The 22327-nt window shown below is 27.4% G+C and overlaps 1 long non-coding RNA gene and 1 pseudogene across 1 annotated transcript; both read left to right on the top strand.

Moving 5' to 3' along the window:
* The first annotated feature begins 11153 nt into the window (after window positions 1-11153).
* Window positions 11154-12668, top strand: LOC127261884 (uncharacterized). Its single transcript, XR_007841005.1, has 3 exons — window positions 11154-11407; window positions 11948-12016; window positions 12512-12668. It is a non-coding gene; the product is annotated as an uncharacterized LOC127261884 (long non-coding RNA).
* Window positions 12669-15510: 2842 nt separating this feature from the next.
* Window positions 15511-18927, top strand: LOC127261606 (uncharacterized; annotated as a pseudogene).
* The last annotated feature ends 3400 nt before the right edge of the window (window positions 18928-22327 follow it).

Genomic DNA, 22327 nt, shown 5'->3' with positions numbered 1-22327 from the left:
ACCAACCTGCATTTCTCCGGGTACATTCAACCTTGGATGTACCCGAAAGTCTCCCAATTTTGAATTTTTTTTTTTTATTATAGTTTCTAACCCTTTCTTTTTCTAATTTTGATTTTATCTTGAGTCCTGATTCTGTCTACGATCTGTCATATGTCATATGTTTGTCTGTTGATTGCGTGCGATCTGTTTGGTGTTGCCATCTATCTGTTTTCGGCTCCGGTGGAGAATTATCTCGTTTTTTGCTCCGGTGGAGTCATCTCATTTTCGGCTACGGTGGAGTCCTGTCGTTTTCGACTCCGATGGAATCATCTCATTTTCGGCTCCGGTGGAGTCTTGTCGTTTTCGGCTCCGGTGGAGTCATCTCGTTTTCGGCTTCGGTGGAGTCATCTAGTTTTCGCCTCCGGTAGAGTTATGTGATTTTTGACTCCGGTGGAGTCATGTGGTTTTCGGCTCTAGTAGAGTCGTTTCGTTTTCGGCTCCGGTGGAGTCATCTCGTTTTCGATGGCTCCGGTGGAGTCATCTCGTTTTTTACGGCTCCGGTGGAGTCATCTCGTTTTCGCCTCCGGTGGAGAGTCATCTCGTGTTCGGCTTCGGTGGAGTCATGTCGTTTTCAGCTCCAGTGTAGTCATATCATTTTCGGCTCCGGAGGAGTCATCTCGTTTTCGACTCCGGTGGAGAGTCATCTCGTTTTTTGCTCCTGTAGGTGGAGAGTCAACTGTTAATTTTATTTATGTTTTCTTTTTGCGTTTATATTCAAATTTCTCATCAAACTCAAGTTGGTTTCTGTTATACCACTTGAGTTTGAGGGGATGTTGGGATATTTTAGATATTCAATTTTAGGTTGAGTAGATTTATATCTATATTTGATCTTATTCTTAAATTAGATTACTTAGATTTGAGTGTATCGATTATGTTTTGTATTGTTTACATAGACTCCTTATTTTGATGATTAATAAAACAATTTTATTACTTTCCCCCAAAATTTCTAACAAACTTAAACACATATCAAACAAAAATTTTACTTTCTTTACTACTTGTCTGATTAGTAAGTACATACAAAGAAGAGATACAACACATATTTGTGTGATTTAAAAATATACGTTTTCCACTTCATATTTATTGTGTATTAACATATATTGTGTTAAGACTAATGGTAGTATAGATCATCAGCATATATCGTAAATTTAGCATTTTTCAAAATAATTATACTCAACACACAAACAATCTCCTAATTCTTTTACACGCTTGTCTTAATCCAATCGATTCGGAAACTCACTTAAGTGTTCATCGAGCGAGAGTCTTATTATGATGTCAATTACTACAATACTGTTGCATTGAATTTTGTAGCGACAAATAAATAGATCAACTTGAATAAACAAAAGTTTAATTGTATTCCATATGCACACATTTGCTAGGATGCAAGTGAATTTTAATTTTACAATACATCAAATATAATAATGTGATTGTAAAATGTCAAAAGAGATTTGAAAATTTCGACATGGTTATGCTCGATGGCGTGCGAATCCATATTACACAACATGAGTCGAGATTCTTCTTAAAACTCTAAATTCCTTTTGCACATTTTGCAGGAAATCAATATTGCTAAAAACCCTCCTAGTTTAATTTAGGCATCCGAAAATTAAGACCCCTTTGGGTGAACATTGATCTTTGTAATGCTAAAAAACTTTATGCTCATTTTTAAAGTTTTCTTTTTGAATATAATATGCAATTCTACGATTTCTTCATAAAATATCATTATTATTTTGTACAACATTGCATCAAATGTCTAGTTAAACATAAATACAAAAACAAGGCTAAATCAGGAATTGTGGTTGTGGCATTGCTCTGAACTCAATCAAATTTTATTTTTCTAAATTAAAACCTAGCTAGCTAGCATTCAATTTGTAGATTTCAAATTTTGAATTCAAACCCACTCTATTACAAATGAGGCTAGGACAAAGCATAGCCTATAGCCCCCAATTTCCAACCTAAAAACAAATATATATATATATATATATTTATTTATTTTTAAAAAAAGTAAGCAAAACTATGTTTACATATATCTATACACTTTGAAGCTTTGATACAATTCATCTATAATATATATATTTATTTTTAAAAAAATATCAAATCAATTACTTATTTCTTTTTCATAAAAATTAAAGAAAACATCGGACTTTTATCGTTTTCATAATTCTCAAAAACTCCATAAATCCTCCTTTTTCTTTTTTTAATCTAAACAAAGCATAGTGAATAAGAAAAGGTTTCAAACCCAACCCAAGAGTTCCCCCAAACACTTCACTAAAATCAGCTATAAATTAAAACAACATAGACTGATCGATGCGAAGTGTTTGAGGAGAACTCTGAGGAGTGTCTGAACTAAAAAATACTTGGGATTCTTTTAATACAAACTTACATTACCTAAGGCTATATATATATATATACATATATGTGTGTGTATTGAACAAGAATGAACCTAGACAAGATTCTGGGATGTATGAAGGATAGATAGAATTGTATTCATTAATCTGGCCATATGCATAAATACAGCTGCCCCATCTCTATTATTCTTACAAGTTACGTCTTTTTCGCCACTCGGCTTTCGTGTATACTCGAATTTGGGCAGATAAAGTTAATTTTATTCATTAAAAAAAATAAATTTAAAACAAGAATGGAGCTTCGCAAAAATTGCAATTTAATTTTCCTTGTCTTAGAATGCTTGAATTTCATTCATGTCTGAGTTTGATTAATTTTTGATGTTAAATTGAATAAGGTAACATGATAGTAACATTTTTTTATATATATATAAAAAATGACTGTCAACTTTTTCGACATTAATTGCTGACGTAACTCGAAAGCGAATTAAATTAATTTAGAAAGCGAAGATGAAGATTTAATCATCATGTAAGCAATATATACAAAGCTAGGTGTGTGCTGTTCTTTTTCAATATTTGCGTTTGTATAATATAAATATTATTTTTATTTTACTTTAGAACTTACAACTCATAATTATGCACCAAATAGTCTCACAAAACAATGAATTATAACTATAAGTGTTTCATTCATACATTATACTTTTAAAACTACTTTTAATCAGATCATAGGTTCAAATCATGCCAACATTTTCCTAGTCGGGTATGTTACACAATATTTGTCTAATGTGATCATAATTTACCCAATGCGTATTTAAAGAGAGAAGCACGATTTTCCGTATTTTATACATTCAATATATAATTAAATACATTTACTCGAAAATTTAACTCCACCTTCATCCTCAGCCTCTATGACTATTTCGTACAACTTTGCGATGTATTGCCTTTATCTCCATCTTTTTATCTAGGGTGTGTTTCTTTTGATGAGTTTAAAAAAAATTTGGTTTAAGTTTTGATATGAAAATAATGTTTGATGCGATGTTTTGTGAGAGAAAAAAATATAATTTTTTTTGAGAAATGCAGAGTCCAAATAGTAAAATTTGGAAAAATCATGCTAAAGAAACATACCCTTAATTCCTTTTCTAGGCACTATCTCTTTCACTTGAACTCTTAATTCCAAATTTAGACAAAGAATACAGTAAATGTAGTCAGTCATGATTAATTTTTCGATCATTTTGATAGCCAGAAATCGCATGAATTAATATTTATATTATTTGCGGTATTGGTTAATTTTAATTTTATTATACCTAATTTGTGTATATATTGTTTATTTATGATTTTTATGAGAAAATAATAAAATTTATAGAATTAAAGGAAAAATAGAACAAAAAGATCCAATAACTTAGAATAATTAACTAAAACCCAAAAGACCAATTATTAAAAAATTAGGACAAAAAAAAAAAAGACAGAAAGTTTAAGCGCCACTTTATGCTGTCAAGGAGGTCAACATAGGGAGATACCGCTGATCCAAGGAGAAATTTCAAGTTCTCTCCCGTTAATCCAATCAATATTAGAGGATGTTTATCTTTATTATCTTTGTTCTTTTTTTCTCTATAACTAGCGAGTAGATTACTTTTCTGGTTTAGGAGTGAAAGAAACAACTCAGCATAGATTTGTGAGATTAAACTTTGTTTTAATTTTATATTATTTCTTGGTTCTCAAGTATTTATGTGATTTCTGATTTTAATGTTTAATTTAATAATCTTTGATTTAATTGCGTATTGTGGTAAGGTATTTCAATTTGATTAAATATTGATTGCTAAACTAAATTAGACACCTGTAATTGCGTTCTAATTTGGTCCCAAGTACCAACTAGTGACATACATAATTAGAAAATCATGGGATCAGTTTTAAACCGTTCCGCATAGATAATTGTTAAATTGAATTATATTTTTCTAATTCACAAAGGGGTTAGGCTAGTAATTTTTTGTAGCGCCACTAAGGTTCTACTCTAATTAGAAAAACAACTAATAGACGTAATTTAACTATCGAGAAATTAAGAAAGAGTTGATTTTTTGGTGTGTGTTGGTAACTATAACTAATTTATTTAGAAATTAATGAAATTAAATATTTATTTATGATCGGGTTTACTCTCCAAGTTGTCATTTCATTTATAGATTGGAAACCTATTTTTATTGAATTTATTTTTAGTAGGAGATTTTTAGTTTGTTATTTTTATTTCTACCTTCCAAAACTCTCTTTTTATTATATCTATGTATTAAACAACTCAAAATAAAATCTTTTTAATTTAATGAGAAAACCGACTTGGTTTAAGTATATTATGTTATTTTTATTGTGAAAGTAGGTTTATTTTATTTAAATTTTACAGCGTATAACAAATGACTGTCACATTTCATAAGTTTAAATTTTATACATTGCGAAAGAGAAAGAAAAAAATACTTAATTACGCCATCCTTTTTTGGCATATATAATTGTAAATTTCAACAAGAATAGTCTAAACAAGATCCAAATTAATAGCGACTATATATATATATATATATATCACCTCAAAATTCAGATATGGTTTGATCAAGAAAGCCAAATAATATGAGGTTGGTCCTATTTGATTATATATGTAAATTGCAATTGGTTCCAATTTTGTTTTTTGTCTGATATCTATTTAAAAGAAACGCTGGGTTTTAGACAACTTAAGTGGTATGCAACTATTTTTTTTCTTTTCGGAAAAAAAAAGAAAAAAAAATGCAAATCAATATAATTCATGAAAAAATACACGGCGACAAACTGGAATGGATTGATCATGATCTCTATTACAAAATTCTAGCTTCTAAAATGCCAAATGGAAACAAAATACATGGTAAAACTAAAAGAAGAAAATTGCCCTATCATATCTTTGTGTTTGATCGAATTTGTTCTGCCTCATTCATCTCCTTCAACTCCATGAATCTATAACCACAATGATACCACCAAATAATCACCCTCTTAATGATCTTGCCAAACATTCCATCGACACTTTGTGGATGTCGGCTTTGGCTTATTTTGCCTCTTTTGGTTCACAAACAATTCAACCTCTTTTCATAAACTTGATTTCGATCCATTTCACTATCTTACTCAATCAATTAGAAATTCTCATCATCTACCAAAATATTTTTTGTGCGCCAACATATAGTATTAGTATATATAGCTTTGAATTATTATAATGTACGTTTATTTAACTATGTTGTAAAATTTTTAAGTACTTATATATGTAGTGAACATCAGAAAAATCAAATGGTAAATAAATCTAAACCTTTTTATTTTATTACAAAGAAGAGCAATGAGATTCGAACACAATTCAACCATCCTTTTCACCTAAAAATTTATATTAGTAAAAAATGACATAATTAATTAAACAAATGCAATTTAGCATTATCATTGCTTTTATAATGCTAAAAATAGCACTGAAAATGTCATTTGTTACGGCAAAATATGATTCACATTGTACAAGCGGCTGGCAATGGTTTTCGGAAAAGGCACTAATAAGGTGTCCGATGGAGTTCTTTCATATGAAAAAAAAAAGACACTTCGGTAACTTACAGATTAATATTATAAAAAAATATATATATTCTATCTATTAAAAAAATTAGTCATTCGATACAAAATATATATTAGATCTGATTTTTTAGTACAAAAATATATAATTTTTATATAATCTTGAAAATAATTTTTTTTAAAAACAGTAATTTGTTCATAAATAATAGTAGTATAAAATTAGATTAGAAACATAAATAAACCCAAATCCTTCCAAAACACAAGTAATGAGCACACACACAAATAATCTATATATAAATATAGAATCTGCCAATAAATATCAAATACCTTAAAAGCACACAGACTTAGACATTGAGGATGTTAAGGCATCAGATGAGCCCCAGGAGTTCCCCCAAACACTTCACACACAGTTAGAGAGAGAGAGAGAGAGATCTAGTGCGAGAAGTGTTTGAAGGGAACTCTAGAGGTCTTCTGATATGATATTCAATCTGGAAATATTAATTAATTAATTAATTTCCCACAGTTGTTTCTTTCTTCTTCGTCTTCTTCTTGCTGCTATTTATAGGGTTTTCTTCTCTCTCTCTCTCTCTATGGAGCTTTGTGGCAAATTAAAAGCCATTGGATGCAGGCAGGCAGAATTCTTCGATTGTGTATGAACCTGGACGTCTTTTTGGGAGAGATTAGTTAAAGATGCACAAGAAGAATCATATTCACTTCAGTGCTCTTTAAATCGCGAACCCCTTCTGCCTTTCTTTCTTTCTTCTTTCTTTTAATATATATTTCTCATTTTTCATTTTTTTTATTTTTTTTAATTGCTTTTTATTTTGAGGGAAACCTAATGTATATAACATCTATTTACATATATAATCGAAAAATCTTTACTGGCTGATTGCATATGACCTATATATAAATCCCCAAACCCTTAATTTAAATTTTGTAATGCCTAAATTAAAGACAGCGCGCAGCAAATGTTGGGATGAGTTATTTAATTACAGCAGACAATTGAATTTGTAGAATTTGTGGTGATATTCATTAATGGTGGATAACAATTATTCTTGAAATGAATCATTAATTAGTTTAAAAAGAGAATTTGCAGGAAAAAAAAAAAGAACATAACCTACTCAGTTCAACAAAATCATTTCCTATATTTTATTCTTGACAGTAATTGGTGTTTAATTCTTAACACGAAGACTACTACCCATAATCATGCTTTATTGAATTCAATATTTTAACATATATTTCATCAAAAGGTGGTTTGGAATTATGATCTCTCTCTCTCTCTCTCTCTCTCTCTCTCTCTCTCTCTCTCTCTCTCTCTCTCTCTCTCGCTCGCTCTCTCTCTCTCTATATATATATATATATAGTTGTGGTACCACTACATCTGAGAATTATATATGCTACTTAGAAATGGTGCATTGATCATATTAATTTGGGCCAAATGTGATAATTCTATATGGCATTATAGTTTCTTCAATATATATAATTTGGATGGATAACAAAACCCTATAATGGTCATCAATTACGAATGGTAGCTGTCTAGGAATTCAGTTTAATTAATTAGTCAATTGTGTGACAAGTGTTTGGGGGAACTCATGAGCTAGCTCATCACATGCTTTACATATATATATATATATATGTGTGTATGTGTCATGTGTGTGTGTGTGTGTTGTAACAAGTATTTTGTCAAATTATTTGGAGGTTTCTAAATATATTTATACTCATTGCTTGAGTAAATAAACACTATTGGGAAATATACTCACGACTTGTGGGCTATTAAATAGTTTGGACTTACTACTTGAATTTAATAATTCGATCTTTGGGATGTACAAACTCATTTTGCAATATATAGTAGCCAATTGTTTCGGAATTATGCATGGGGGTATACTTCATTTTTGTTGATTATATGTGGGGGATTACTTTGTCGATGTGGGTTCAAGTTATTTATTTTGAAAAAGTGCTTTCCTATCTTACTTTATAATTCTTGTTATATATGATGATTTCTTGATTCAGAATATGATCTATTGTATCATTAACATACTCTTCTTATGAGAATGAAATTATGTTGATCACCAATTAAATTGTTTTGTGAGCTTTTGGTTCTATGTTGAGCTGCATAATCAATATATACATCAAATATACCCCCTCTCTTTCTTTTATTTCTTTTTTTTTTTAAAAAAAAAAATATTCTATGTGGAATTATGTTAAACTTAAAATTGTAGAACTTGTTCTCTCTAATGCTGCATGGTAAAATTACTTTTTGTAGAATTTTGATGCGAATAAAAATAATGACATTAGATTAACCCTTGGCCTTGACTTTAAACTTTTTTTTCAAAATTATTCGTTAGTAAACCGTGATTGAGATTGACAATTTATTTTCTTGATTATGATGAACCCTTAATTAGTAGATAACCTTATTTATTTATTTTTTTTTAAAAAAAGATCTTTTTGAAGCCTTGGTAATCTAGGAGTTGATATATGCTCCATTATATGAGTTGTTTTCGTTGCACTAAGGAATAAATTTGAGAGATGTTGATTGATGCATGAGTTGGCAAAATAATAGAAAGATTGCCCTAGAAAGTTCTTGGTCAAAAAAAAAAAAAATCAAATCAAAGGTGCGAAGCTGAGGAATTTTATTGTTTTTTAAATAACTAAAATAATTGAGGAAATAAAAGTGAATGAAGTAATGAAAATAAGCGTGAAGAAAAAAAAAATAGTGTATTAAAAAAAATATAATGGTTTTAAAAAGAGAGAAAGATTAAAATGCTATGTGGTGAATATATTAAAATAGAGTAAAGGAGTATATATCAATGTTGGAATGTAAAAGGTGCATGCAACTTGTTTGGTTTTGATTATATGATCATTCCAAGTATAGTGTTTTTTTAAATTTCATTAACCTTTTGTATCTTTATCTACCCATACCACGATCCTATTATAATTGTAAATTAAGATACTTAGATTTAGAAAACCAAAAATTTCAATTTTAGTGAGCAAACCTACGAGATTATTCTTGTCTTAAAATGCATAAATACTTGAGAGTAAGAGTATTTCATATATTTTGTTTGATTGTATGCACTGAGGACAAGTATAGTCTAGATGTTTAAAAAAATCATGAGTGTTATGAGATTTGATTCAATAACACATAGTTTGATATTGATAAGTATTTTTGTAATTTTTTTATTTCAATGTTAATTAAATTTTTTTATTAATTTATATGATTATTTCAACTTGATATTTCAATTTAATTAAAGTTTAATTGTCAAGTTCAAATTGGTGTCCGTAATTGCGCTTTACTATGAAATAGCCAATTTTAAAAATCATATAATCAATTTAAACAATTATGTATAGATGATAATTTAATTAAATTAAGTTTTTTTAGTTCGGAATGGTCACAGTAGTTCTAGTTCAATTATAAAAACAATTAACAAGCATATTTTGACTATCAAATCAGTAAAGAAAAATAAGTTATTTGACATGAGTCGATAGTTATAACTAATGTATTTATAAATCGAAATTGTTAATTTCGCTTTTATTCTAGAAGCCAAAAATATTCCACAACTCTTATTTTAACTGGTAAAGAAAAACATATTATTTGGTGGTCGATAGTCATAACTAATTTATTTATAAATTAAAATTGTGAAGTTCGTTTATATACTAGAAGCCAAAAAATTTTCCACAACTCTTATTTTAAATATATGTTGCTATATAATCGAATATATATATATATATGTATAATTATACTTTATTTTAAGTATCAATACCAAATAGTTTTTTATAAAAGTGGATTATGTATTGAATTTCGTTCAAAAGTGTATTGCTTAAATATTAATATGGTGTTGAATTATAATGTGAGTTTTTTTTTACTCATTATCATCCTCAAGATAATTGAATTATAATGTAAGTTTATTTAAGTATATTTAAATTGTGTAAATACTTAAAACTCCATATAAATAAAATTTATGGAGTTATGGAATTTTGAAAAACAAAAAATTAATAAAAATTAGATAGTTAATGCAATATTTTGTTAAAGACATTATATGTATTTGATGTGAATGACATTTTTTTTTTAAAAAAAAATATTGATATATAGTGTTAAAGCTTTCAAAAGTATATATGTAAACAAAACTTATATATTGAACATTGGAATATTATTGAACCATAACATTAATATGTAGAATTATACAAGAAGCATAATATAAAATATTGAATGTAACTTTTATATGTTGAATAATAAATAAATCTTAGAAGCTTACATACAAAGTCTATTGTTCAATAATACAATTTATCATTTGTTATCGATGAAAATTACTCCTTTGGACCGATCGAAAGGCGAACTATATAGGCTTTCTGGACAATTAAATAAAAATTTGAATTTTGTCTTGCGTGTAATAAATCAAATGTGCTAAGGCCCCTAAAATCCCTAAAATTTACGGGACAAAAATTTTGGACTTCTATCTTCAATTCCCCTTAAAACTTTGCACAATCTCATGATAGTCCCTTTGGAGACTTCTTTTGTCCAACCCAGACTTCGTTTAGACACGAAACTTTTGAGAGTTTGAAGTTTTAAAATTTTAAAAATAGTAGTAAAAAATAATATTTAATATGATATTTTACGAGAGAAAAAATAAATATCTTTTAAAAATTTAATGTATCAAAATATGTAAAATTATTGTGTAAACAGCGCCTAATAATTGCTTTATAATCACAAAATATACATGGAAGATGTCCTAATTATAATCACTAAATATTTTTCACATTGTACAAGTGGCTGGCGGTGGTTTCCGGCAAAGGCATTAGGCATCAATGGCTGGCCGAGGTGGTTGAGATTTATATCTTATGCTAGGCAACAATGTATGTCGATGTATCTTTAACTTTATTTTACAGTACTTTAGCATTTAATCATATATATATTATAGGTAAAGTCTATTGTTATTTTGAATTATATATATATAGATAAAGTCACTGCTAAGATTTAAATATGTATTGAATATGGTTTTTGAGTAGAAAATATGTATCTTTTATATATAATATTGAGTGTATACTAATTGAAAAAAAAAAAATTAAAATAAATATTAAAACATAAATAAATTGAACCCAAATTAAAGAATCTGGAAATAAATATAAAATACATAAAAAGACAGACAGACTTAAACATTGATGATGTTAAGGCATCAGGTGAGCCCAGGAGTTCCCCCAAACACTTCACACACACACACAGTTAGAGAGAGAGAGAGAGAGAGATCTAGTGCGAGAAGTGCTTGAAGGGAACTCTAGAGGTCCTCTGATATGATATATATTCAATTGGGAAATATTAATTAATTAAATAATTAATTTCCCACACCTCGTCTTCTTCTTCTTCTTCTTGCTGCTATTTATAGGGTTTTCTTCTCTCTCTCTCTCTCTCTATGGAGCTTTGTGGCAAATTAAAAGGCATTGGGTGCTGGGAGGCAGAATTCTTCAATTGTGTATGAACCTGGACGTCTCTGTGGGTAAGATTAATTAAAGATGTATCTACAAGCAGAATCATATTCACTTCAGTGGCCTTTCGCGAACCCCCTGTGGCTTTCTTTCTTTGAATATATATTTCTTGTTTTCATTTTATTATTGCTTGAGGGCAAATTACAGATTACATGATGATTTAGATATATAAATCTTCAAACCCTTTATTTGAAGTTTGTCTAAATATTGGAGGGACTTAATTATAACAATGATTCTTGAAATGAGTCATTAATTAGTTTTAAAAGAGAATAGTGTAGAAATTAGAAAAAAAAAAAAAGAAGAATAAAACATAGATAAATAAATAAGAACATAACCTATATTTTATTTTTGACAGTAAGTAATTAGTGTTTAATTCTGAACACGAAGACTACTAATTAATAATCATGTTTCTATCAAATTCAATATATATATATATATATATGTATATATGTGTGTTCCAGTTCTTAATAAGTAAATAATTAATTAAACTGATAGAATCCAGCATTTATCTTCTGCTTCTGCAAATATGACAATATCGAGTTTCTTTTCAGATGAATTGAAGCAAGGCAAACCCTCCCCACTTCCCACAATGGCGTCCACATACATCCATCCCTGCAGAGGTATTCCTTTTCCTCTCACACGATGAAATTTACTGCTCTGCAGCTTTCTATCGACCTGTCGTGAAACAAAGATTTAGAAACTAAAGAAAACAATCGAAAAAGATTTAAGAAAATTTAGTTAAAACACAAATTTTATAATTCGAATAAGGCACAATTTAAAATAGTAGATTTTGAAAAAAAAAAAAAAAAAAAATTGATTAAAAAACACACTCAATCATATAAATACAAATAATTACGAGTGTGGGAATGGGGTGGGATTGCGGTATGAATTTTTGTTACATTGTCAATTTATATATTGTATTTATATTTTATTAATATAAATTAAAATAAATGCTTGAAAATAGCAACAATAAAAGGAAACAAACAATTGACTAGGACTTTCTTCTATTTTTCTTTTTGTTATTGTCAACAATTGATTTATATGTTATGTATTACTATATTATTTTTATTTTTTCTTTTATCTGAGTGGAATTTTACTGTTACTATATTTTTCAGGTGCGCTGCTCAAAGTAAAGTTTCAGTTGAACTTAATGGTCTGTAAATTAGGCTCAATATATATTATGTATTATTCTCTATGTTTCACATATCATGTTCACGTTACTGTTTCTATCCGTCTCACATTTCATGTCACTTTTCTTTTTTGGAAAATCATTACGCACTTTAATCTCATTTTAAATTTTTTAATTTATTTTTTTCTTAATTTTAATTAAACTAATTAATTATTTTAATCTTAATTTATAATTATTTATATTATAGGATAATTATTTTTACTAATACATTCTTAATTATCTACTAATTACACCCCTTCTAAAATACCGTGTCTACAGTGTAGCAGACTCGGTACGTGGGACGGATGTCGTATTTTGTTAATATTAATGTGTTTTTAGTATCATGTTGAATAATTTTATTTAGCACACAAACAATGTTCATTGATGATGTGATATTTTAGATTAAAATATATATGTCCTAAAAAAAAAGGATTTGTTCCTTCATTGTTTTCTTGGAATTTGGATTGTAATTTAAATAATAATTTGATATAATATATTGTTAAAAATAAAATACTTATTCCGTCTACTCAGAAAATATATATTTATTCTTGCACCGAGTTTAATAAATATTATAATTTAATGATAGTTTGTGATAATTTTTATAGGTAAAGACTATTTTAACTACGATGTGTAAAATTAATACGATAATATTGATGTAAATAAGTATAAATATAAAAGTATTTGTAATGTGTAGTGATGTCCATACAAGCTAAAATAAATAAATATTATGATTGGACAACCAAAATAAATATATATATATACTCATCAAGTGGACGAAAAAAGTATATAATGTGTACTTGTGTCCATACAAACTAACAAAATTAAATTGTATGTTTGGACATCCAAAATAAAAAATATATATATACTTACCAAATGACAAAAAAAATATATTTTTATTAAAAAATAAGAGACTGGATAGTGAAAAACAAAACAAACCAAAACAAAAGGAAAAAAAACGTCTAGGAGAATATTTGCTTAATATTTATAATTTTATTATATAGTGCGAGAAATTGTAAGAATATTATATATAATAATATTTTATATATTTTATTAATTTTTATTTTATGTGTATATAAACAGTAGCAAACACATTGAAAAGATAATTCAGCACGTAATTTATTTGACTTTTAACATGACTTTATATATGATCACTTGAACAAACTTTTGAAAATATTAGGTTTGATTACTTCGCCTGTTTTTTATGTTAAATATAAAAATTTAGAAATTAATAAAAATAATACTTTATATTAAATGTTGATTTTTTATAAGTAAATAAAATATTATATATATATATATGAAATGTGAAAATAATATATTTTTAGATAATATTTATGGGCAACTATGCCACCTAAAAAAATGTTGAATAAACCAATTTTGTCCTCTAAATGAGCTATATATTTTTGACCTTTGGAAATTGTACTTAAAGAAAATAATATTTTTTTTCGTCTGTCAAAGCCTCGGTCACCATGGCTATTTTTGTAGATTCAAATTGATTATTCAATTACTATAAATAGTCATGCATAAATTTATTTTAATTTTTATAATATTATTACACAAATAATTTGTTTTGCTTAAATTAAAATATACTTTCAGAGGAATAAAAAAGACTTTTATCAATAATTTGTATTTTACTATCAATATAATGTTAATATATTTTTAAATTTTGTACCATAAAATTATATTTTAATTTATATGAGACCAAAAAAATAATATGCATATAATTACCAAGTAAACACTCCCACCATGTATATATGTTTACTTGGGATTTTTTTTATTACTCAAATTCTGTATTTTTAATTGATAATATGTTTTTTAAAAATATGTTTATTTTTTTGTCTGTTTCTTAAAACTATTCATATATTTTTATTTAGTAAAAAAAAAAATCATCTTACTTCTATACTTTTTTATCATAAAAAGTAAAAGGTAATTAAAAAAAAAAAACACTTTATTAAAATATGTGTCCAAAAATAAGAGCACAAATTTTAGAGACCGAGTGAGTAATAATTAACCACTAAGTTATTTCATAAACATAAAAAAGAATAATAATAATAATAAAATTTAAATTTAAAAAAATTAAAAAAAAATAAAAAATACATAGCATATATATTGTAATATATATATATATATTAGTAAAACTTAATTACAATTGTTACTATATATACTGTAAAACTAGGAAACAATTCATGTACATCCAAGAATAAAAATGAATTCTATTTTAGCTTAAATACATTGCGGAATTTCAATATCAAAATCAAAGATCAGAAAGTAGTTTCGCCAAAGACAAAAATTATAATCATACGTGACGTAAAGAAATTCGACTAATTTTTCATCTATATTAATATATAATTTTCCCAAAATATATAGACCACATTTTAAAGCAGTAACAATCTATGTTTGACTGATTGAAAATAGATGATTAAATAAATGAGATCATAGATTGGTTCACTTATTAAACTTTATTCGAACATCACTTAATCTCACTTGATGTTTTCCATTTTAATTTGAATCCCTAATTATTTTCCAAATATTCAATTTTAAAATTCAAAAAAAAAAAAAAAAAAAAAACCCACAAAATGAACACTTTCTAAAATTCTATACTGCAACTTGTAGTTGAAAATAATAATAATAATAATAATAACAACGTTGAAGTTGAATACTATTTATTAAATTATTAAGTGGAGGTTTGGCATCCTATTTTACTCAATTTTCTTGGTTGTGGACTTGCAAGAGTTTCTTTGAATTGTTAATATAATAATTTAAATAATTATTAATAAAAAATAGAAAATGTAAATCTTTTTCAATTGATGTAGTATAAATTATTTATTGACGCTATATTTTAAATTTTAAATGAAAATAATAATAATAATAATATATAATATAATATTTCTTTGTGGGCAAGGACAAAAATTAATAAATAGTGGGAATACTTGAACAAAACTCATACTTTTCTCACTATAAGAACCAAAATGACATTAAAAATAGTCATCAAACGATGGCTATGAATAAACTTGTGTCTACACTCATTGTATCATTTTGTCTAATTTCAGTTTCCTATTGCTCTTCAGAAGAAGTAAGACAATTTATTCATTTATATTATGTTCTTTCAGACTATTTTTGGATCAAAATATTTTCAATTTATTTACTTATGAATCTAACAAATTAATAAATTTTTGCAGTGGTATACTCATGGAAAAGATATTAAAAACAGGAGATATGTTAAGGGAGGAGACATAAAGCCAAGTAGGGTGAGGTCAGGCCAGTTAGGACAAAGATGGAAATTCCTCGCCGGGTTCGATGTGTCGGCGACGCTGTCCGTGGCCGGCGGAGTCGTCTACTTCCCGGCGTGGAATGGAAATTTGTATGCAGTAAATGCCGGGAACGGAAAGCTGATTTGGATGAGGAACATAGGGCAGTTAACAGGGATACAGCCGACGGGACGGACTGTCAATGTCACGGTGTCGCGGGCAACTCCCGCCGTGGCCGGCAATCTATTGATCGTCGCAATTTATGGGCCGGCGGTTGTGATCGCCGTGACACGAGAAACAGGACGGCTTGTCTGGTCCACGTTGGTCGATCCTGGCCCGGCGAGCGTCGTGACCATGTCGGGGACTCCTTATAAGGGGTTAGTTCTAATGTTTGGAAATATTAAAATTTTAAATTTAAGTTTATATTTTTTTATATGATATGAACATGTTCTTAATACTCCCTCTGTGTAAGGGTTGCCTTTACCATTTGTCGTCATTGTACTTAATATTAAAAATATATTTATATTTTTATAATTTTTTATACAAATATCCGTCTATTAGTATTATAAGATACCGATTGAAGTATTTTTACAAATTTTTTTAATTTAAACTACGTTTTGATATAATAATTAATATTTAAATGAGATCTTTAGAGCCGGACGGAGGTAGTATAATATTAGATAGATTATATAATGCATTTGTGTTTTTAAGAAAGATATACAAAATATTTTGTATTTTATTTATTACGTAAAATCTCTTGTGCTAAAATTACGTATGCACAAAACACTATTTTGATCCAAAGTTGATACCTAGTTGAAAATGCACATTTATTTATAAGTTTTATATAAATAAAAATATAAGATATCTTAAATATATTATTTTTAATAAAATAAATAATTAAATAATTCATCAATTATTCATTTAATAATTTTTTTAAGACAAACTGTTATTTAATATTTACAGAAAAAGAAAAGAAACTATAAATTCTTAATATGACATTGCCTTTAGACATAAAATAGTTTAATCGAATTTTATAATCAAATTTTGGGATGCTTTGTTTTATTCTTTAGTATTGTGTCATTTATCGTAACTAACTGTTCAAATTGATGAAAAAATATATATTTTTTATTACCGGTGCTTGTTTAGACATACTTTTGATTTTTTTTTTTTTTGTCAAACTTTACTATTCAATATTTTATTTTATTATTTTTTTAAAAAAAGGCATCGAATTCAAATAATATTAAATTAAATAATTATTTTTACCTTCAAAATTTTATTTTATTTGATTCTTTTTCAAAGAGCATTTTACTGCGGAGTATCATCCTTAGAAGTCATAAGAACAGAGCAACCCTGTTGCACATTCCGTGAAAGTATGGTAAAAATGGACATAAAGACCGGAAAAATCCTCTGGCAGACATACACTCTACCCGACAACGGGGGCCGGCTAGGCGGCTATTCGGGCGCAACCATATGGGGTAGCAGCCCGTCCATCGACACAAAGCGAGACCTCGTCTTTGTAGGAACCGGACAACTCTACAACGCCCCGGCTGAAGTCCTCGAGTGCCAAACTAGGCAAAATAACCGGACTAGCCCGCCTAGCCAACCAGACGAGTGCATTGGGCCGGATATTCATTTCGATTCAATTATGGCACTCAAGATTGATACTGGGAAAATTGAGTGGGCTACAAGGCTTGAGCCTTACGATGTGTTCTATTTTGCTTGTTTGATTCCCGGCAACCTTGATTGTCCGCCTGGCCCAAACATAGATGCCGATTTTGGAGAAGCCCCAATGCTACTAACCATCCGGTCCAAGGGAAGACGCCGTGATATTGTTGTGGCCGTGCAAAAGAGCGGATTTGCTTGGGCTTTGGATCGGGATAATGGCGATATTGTTTGGTTTACGGTAATGAAAATATGTTATTTCTATATCTTATTCTTTAGTTTTAATGCAATTCGCAAAATAATTAAAATCAAACTCTTAAAATCAGTTAATTGATATATTTTTTTAAAGTTTTGATACTATTTATTTATAATATTTTTTTTTCAAAATATTATATCGAACATATATTTTCTCTTACAAAATATTATATCAAATACTTGTTGGTGGACTCCCGTTTCTATTTGTTGATAGATAAATAAATGATATGTATTCTAACAGCTTAAGGTTTTAGGTGGGACGGTCATTTACATCATTTAATATAATATTAGAGCCTTAGATCTCGAATTCAAGCCCCACTATCCCTTGTTTGTTGTTGTCCTCATGCAAATTTCGTTTGATGGCTTAACGGATTAAACTTTTAGACGAGACGGTTATTTACATTATCTAACAATACTAACTTTTTATATTTTCATTTTTTTTCAAACTTCAAATCTTGAAAATTTTGTGCGTAAACCGAATCTTAATTTTTAAGTAGAATAAGGGATGTTTTCAAACATTATAAAAATCTCAATTTTCAAATCGGTCCAATTGTCTTATAGATCTTAATTAAGCTTTACACTATTCGTTATCATTTAGTTCTTTTCATGTAAAATATATAATATCAAATACCTATTTATATCACATTATTGTTACAGAAAGCCGGCCCAGGGTCTACCCAAGGAGGAGGGGTGTGGGGAGCCGCAACCGATAGGAAGCGCGTGTACACCAACATATCGAACGGCGCAAGATTACCGTTCACCTTGAAGCCGTCCAATGCGACCACCAACGCCGGTGGATGGGTGGCGATGGATGTCGACACGGGGACAATCCTATGGACCACGGCCAATCCAAGCAACGACACAGCCCATGGCCCGGTGACCGTGGTCAACGGGGTCTTGCAGGGTCCACGGCGCCTACCGGCCCTATCTACGCAATGGATGCTCGGACCGGGGAAATAATTTGGACATTCTACACGAATGCCACCGTCTATGGCGGCGCATCGGTCGCGTACGACTGCATTTTCATTGGGCACGGATACTCGATCAGCCTTGCTGCGTTCCACCCCAATTGGAACAGCGGAAAATATGTGTTTGCTTTATGTTTACAATAAGGAATGAAGATTAATTTCTTCGATGGATTTGGAGATTTGATCGTATTTATATGATGAAATAAGTTATACACCATCGGTATTTGATTTTATGGTATGTTTATGTCATATATTTAGTACAAAAGTATATATTTTTCAAATTTTTACTTACTATTTTTTTTATCTATTTATATCTATGCTACTAACCTATATATTTTTCATTCTATATATGTATATATGTTTACATAAAATAATGTGTCAATCTACTAAATTTTAATTTTACATCTATCAATTTTCAAAAGAAAAGTAGAAAGTGTAAAAATAACTTAAAATACTATTCATGCAAAAATATATTTATTTTTACTTAAAAATAAACATATTTTTGCACGATGGAATGGAGTAATTTTATTTTTTTAACCTATTTGTACATAAATTCTAAATAAAGTATATGTCTGCACTTTTATAAATTTTAAAGAAACAAATATACAATTTACATCCACTTACTTGAAATTTTATAACTAATTAGTTGTGATTTTTTATTTATTTGTTTCTTATTTTGTTATTTTGAAAATGTAATAACTAATACGGTAATATTCGAATATAAAAAAAAAAAAAAAAAAGTAGATAAAAGGTATTTAAATAAAATGAATTATAAATTAAATAAATAAAAATTAAATTTAGAAATTACAGGTAAACAGTAGCTCACACTCTACCTTTGCAATTTGAATTTTGAATTTTGATACTAATATATAACAATTATATGACATTAATATATTCCATAAGATGAAATGTAGGACTATAACGGGCTGGGCCCATATCAGCCCAGTATATATAAATTAAGAAAATTAATTGCTTAATTTTTATATATAATAATATATGTGTGTGTAATAATATAGTTGTATGTAACTATTATTGAGATTTTGAAATGATCATAGGTACATAAATAAAAATAAAATAATTTGGGAGGGATTAATTATATTAGTGGATTAAATAAATGAGTAGGGTTGGCTCTCATCATGTGCTACTGAGACAGAGAGAGTAATTATATTAGGGCATGAATTAAATCATTTTTAATTAGGAATAAATTAACAAGTTGCATGCATGAGACTGGGGGGTAGGTAGATGGTGTCTATTATTTTTAATTAGGCATTAATTAACTAATTAATTGATTAATGTTATTAAAAAATTAAATTAAATAAAAGGCTATGAGAGTTTGGATTGTAGTGTAGAGCAAAAGAATATAAATAATTAAGACAGCCCAGAGGAGCAAAGTACAACTAACAGTTGGATGTGCTGACCAATTAATTTATTGAAATATATATATAAATGTCTGAAATTATTATAAAATATGAATGTAATATCAGTAAAGGTGTGTTTGTTTAAGGGATTTTGTCAAATTTTTACTGTTTTTACAAATTCTTTTTTTTTTTAAATTATCAAATCAAATATTTATTTTTTATATTTTATACTCTCTTCGTCTCATATTGAATTATTGGGTCATTGTAGACACGAGAATTTAGGATAAATATAATTAATAAATAATTAAAAATATATTAGTGAAAATAATTATCATATAATATAAATAATTATATATTAATGTTAAAATAACTAATTAGTTTAATTAAAATTAATATAAATTATATTTAAAAATTTAAAATTAGATTAAAGTGTATAATCATTTTCCAAAAAAGACATAAACGGCAATGTGGACATGGTACGTGGGACAGAGGGAGTATTATAAAAAAAAAAAATCAATTTTACATTCAAAACATCACATCAATTTTTATTTATATTACATCATATAACTATTCAAATTCAAAAAATTTATTATTTAAATCTCAATCCAAAATCCAGACCCTAAACATTCATTTGCCTCTTCTTCAACAATACTTTACATATTTATACATTTTACGTACAACTCTTCCTTGAAATTGAAATATAGGAACTATTTTTTTAAGAATCTTTTTTTTTTTATTTAATAACAATTTTTTTTTTTAATAAAAATATTATACTATATCTTTTATATAACTACTTTTTAAACACAACATTCAAATAATAACTAAACACTTTAGCTGTCAAATTCTTATAAATTAAGTGATGAGATATCCTTGGCAAGCCAAGCATATTTTTTTTACTTTCATCTGAATTTGTGTAGTTGATCTCAATACTTAGTATAAGTTTTTTCTTTTTTCTTTTTTTTTTTTTCTTTCTTCAATAACTATATAAACCATCAACCCACCCACTAAGATAAGCACGTAAACTGTATATTAATTTGGTATTATTTCACTACTAAAGTCTATTTTTTAAATTTTATTTTATTTTATTTATTTTTTTAAAAAATATATATATATATATATTTGTAAGAAGAATGAAATATTAGGTAATACTTGCACATCATTCATAAATCAGAAATGAGTGGATGAAACGGTACCACATTTTATTTCCTTTACAATATATATATATATATATATATATTAATTAGAAAATATAGAGTGTTTTTAGCAAATTTAAATATAAAAATTTAAATTATGGAAGTATGAATAAACTTCAATTATGGAAGTTCATTTAGTGAGTGAGGCAATATATATTACTTAGACCATATTATAGTACTTATTATTGATGTGAGAAGCTATATATGCATTCAATGATTGATACACCATAAAAATAAAAAATAAAAATAAAAGTATTTAGTACCATTGCTTTCAATTTTTAATGATATCCTTTCAAATAAAAATATATTATTATTTTTTTTATAAATATATATTTTTTAAAAATATAAATAAATAAACAATTTTTATTGATATTTTCACTATTATTAATAACTAACCATAAAAATTCTATTAACTTTATGAAAGAGCAGTTGAAAACAGTCATTTAACATCATTGAAACTACTATTTGAAAAAAAAAAAAAATGAAAAAGAAAAATAAATAAAAATATATCAAACTAAAAACAATTGCACACTAAAGGTGTGATCACTTGTTATATTCTTTGATTTATATTTGGCATCTTACTATCTTTTAAATAATAATAGTGTGGGTAAACTGTTCTTTTATTTATATTTTTTATCATCTTATTTTCATATTTGAAACTATTTTAAAATAGTCTTATAAGTAAAAAAAAAAAAAAAGAATTGCATACTTAGTCTTTTATATGTTCAGATGGCGCTGACCAGACGGATACATATCTGCATGCTACGCAAACATTCTCGGTGCCGAAAAATTAAAAATACAAAAAGTTTTTATTTACAATACTAAAATGATAATTTACCCTGACAGCAATACTTATTAACATAATATCTAATAGGAAAAAATATATATTTTTTAAATATAATATTATAAAAAAATAAAATATGTATATTAAAGAGTAAAAAGAATTCAATTTGAAATAAACGCCCGTATTGTTATTAAATGTGACATTAACTGTACCCAACTCGCTATTTTCCAACTGCATTGAATTGAATGGACTCTATTTTAAAATAAATAAACTTATGTAAGTATAGATTTCAAACTTC

Source organism: Andrographis paniculata, unplaced genomic scaffold, assembly GCF_009805555.1.
Source record: "Andrographis paniculata isolate CXL003 unplaced genomic scaffold, ASM980555v1 Contig64END, whole genome shotgun sequence".
Taxonomy (NCBI): domain Eukaryota; kingdom Viridiplantae; phylum Streptophyta; class Magnoliopsida; order Lamiales; family Acanthaceae; genus Andrographis; species Andrographis paniculata.
Note: the sequence above shows the minus strand (reverse complement) of the source record. Positions and strands in the feature narration are given on the sequence as shown.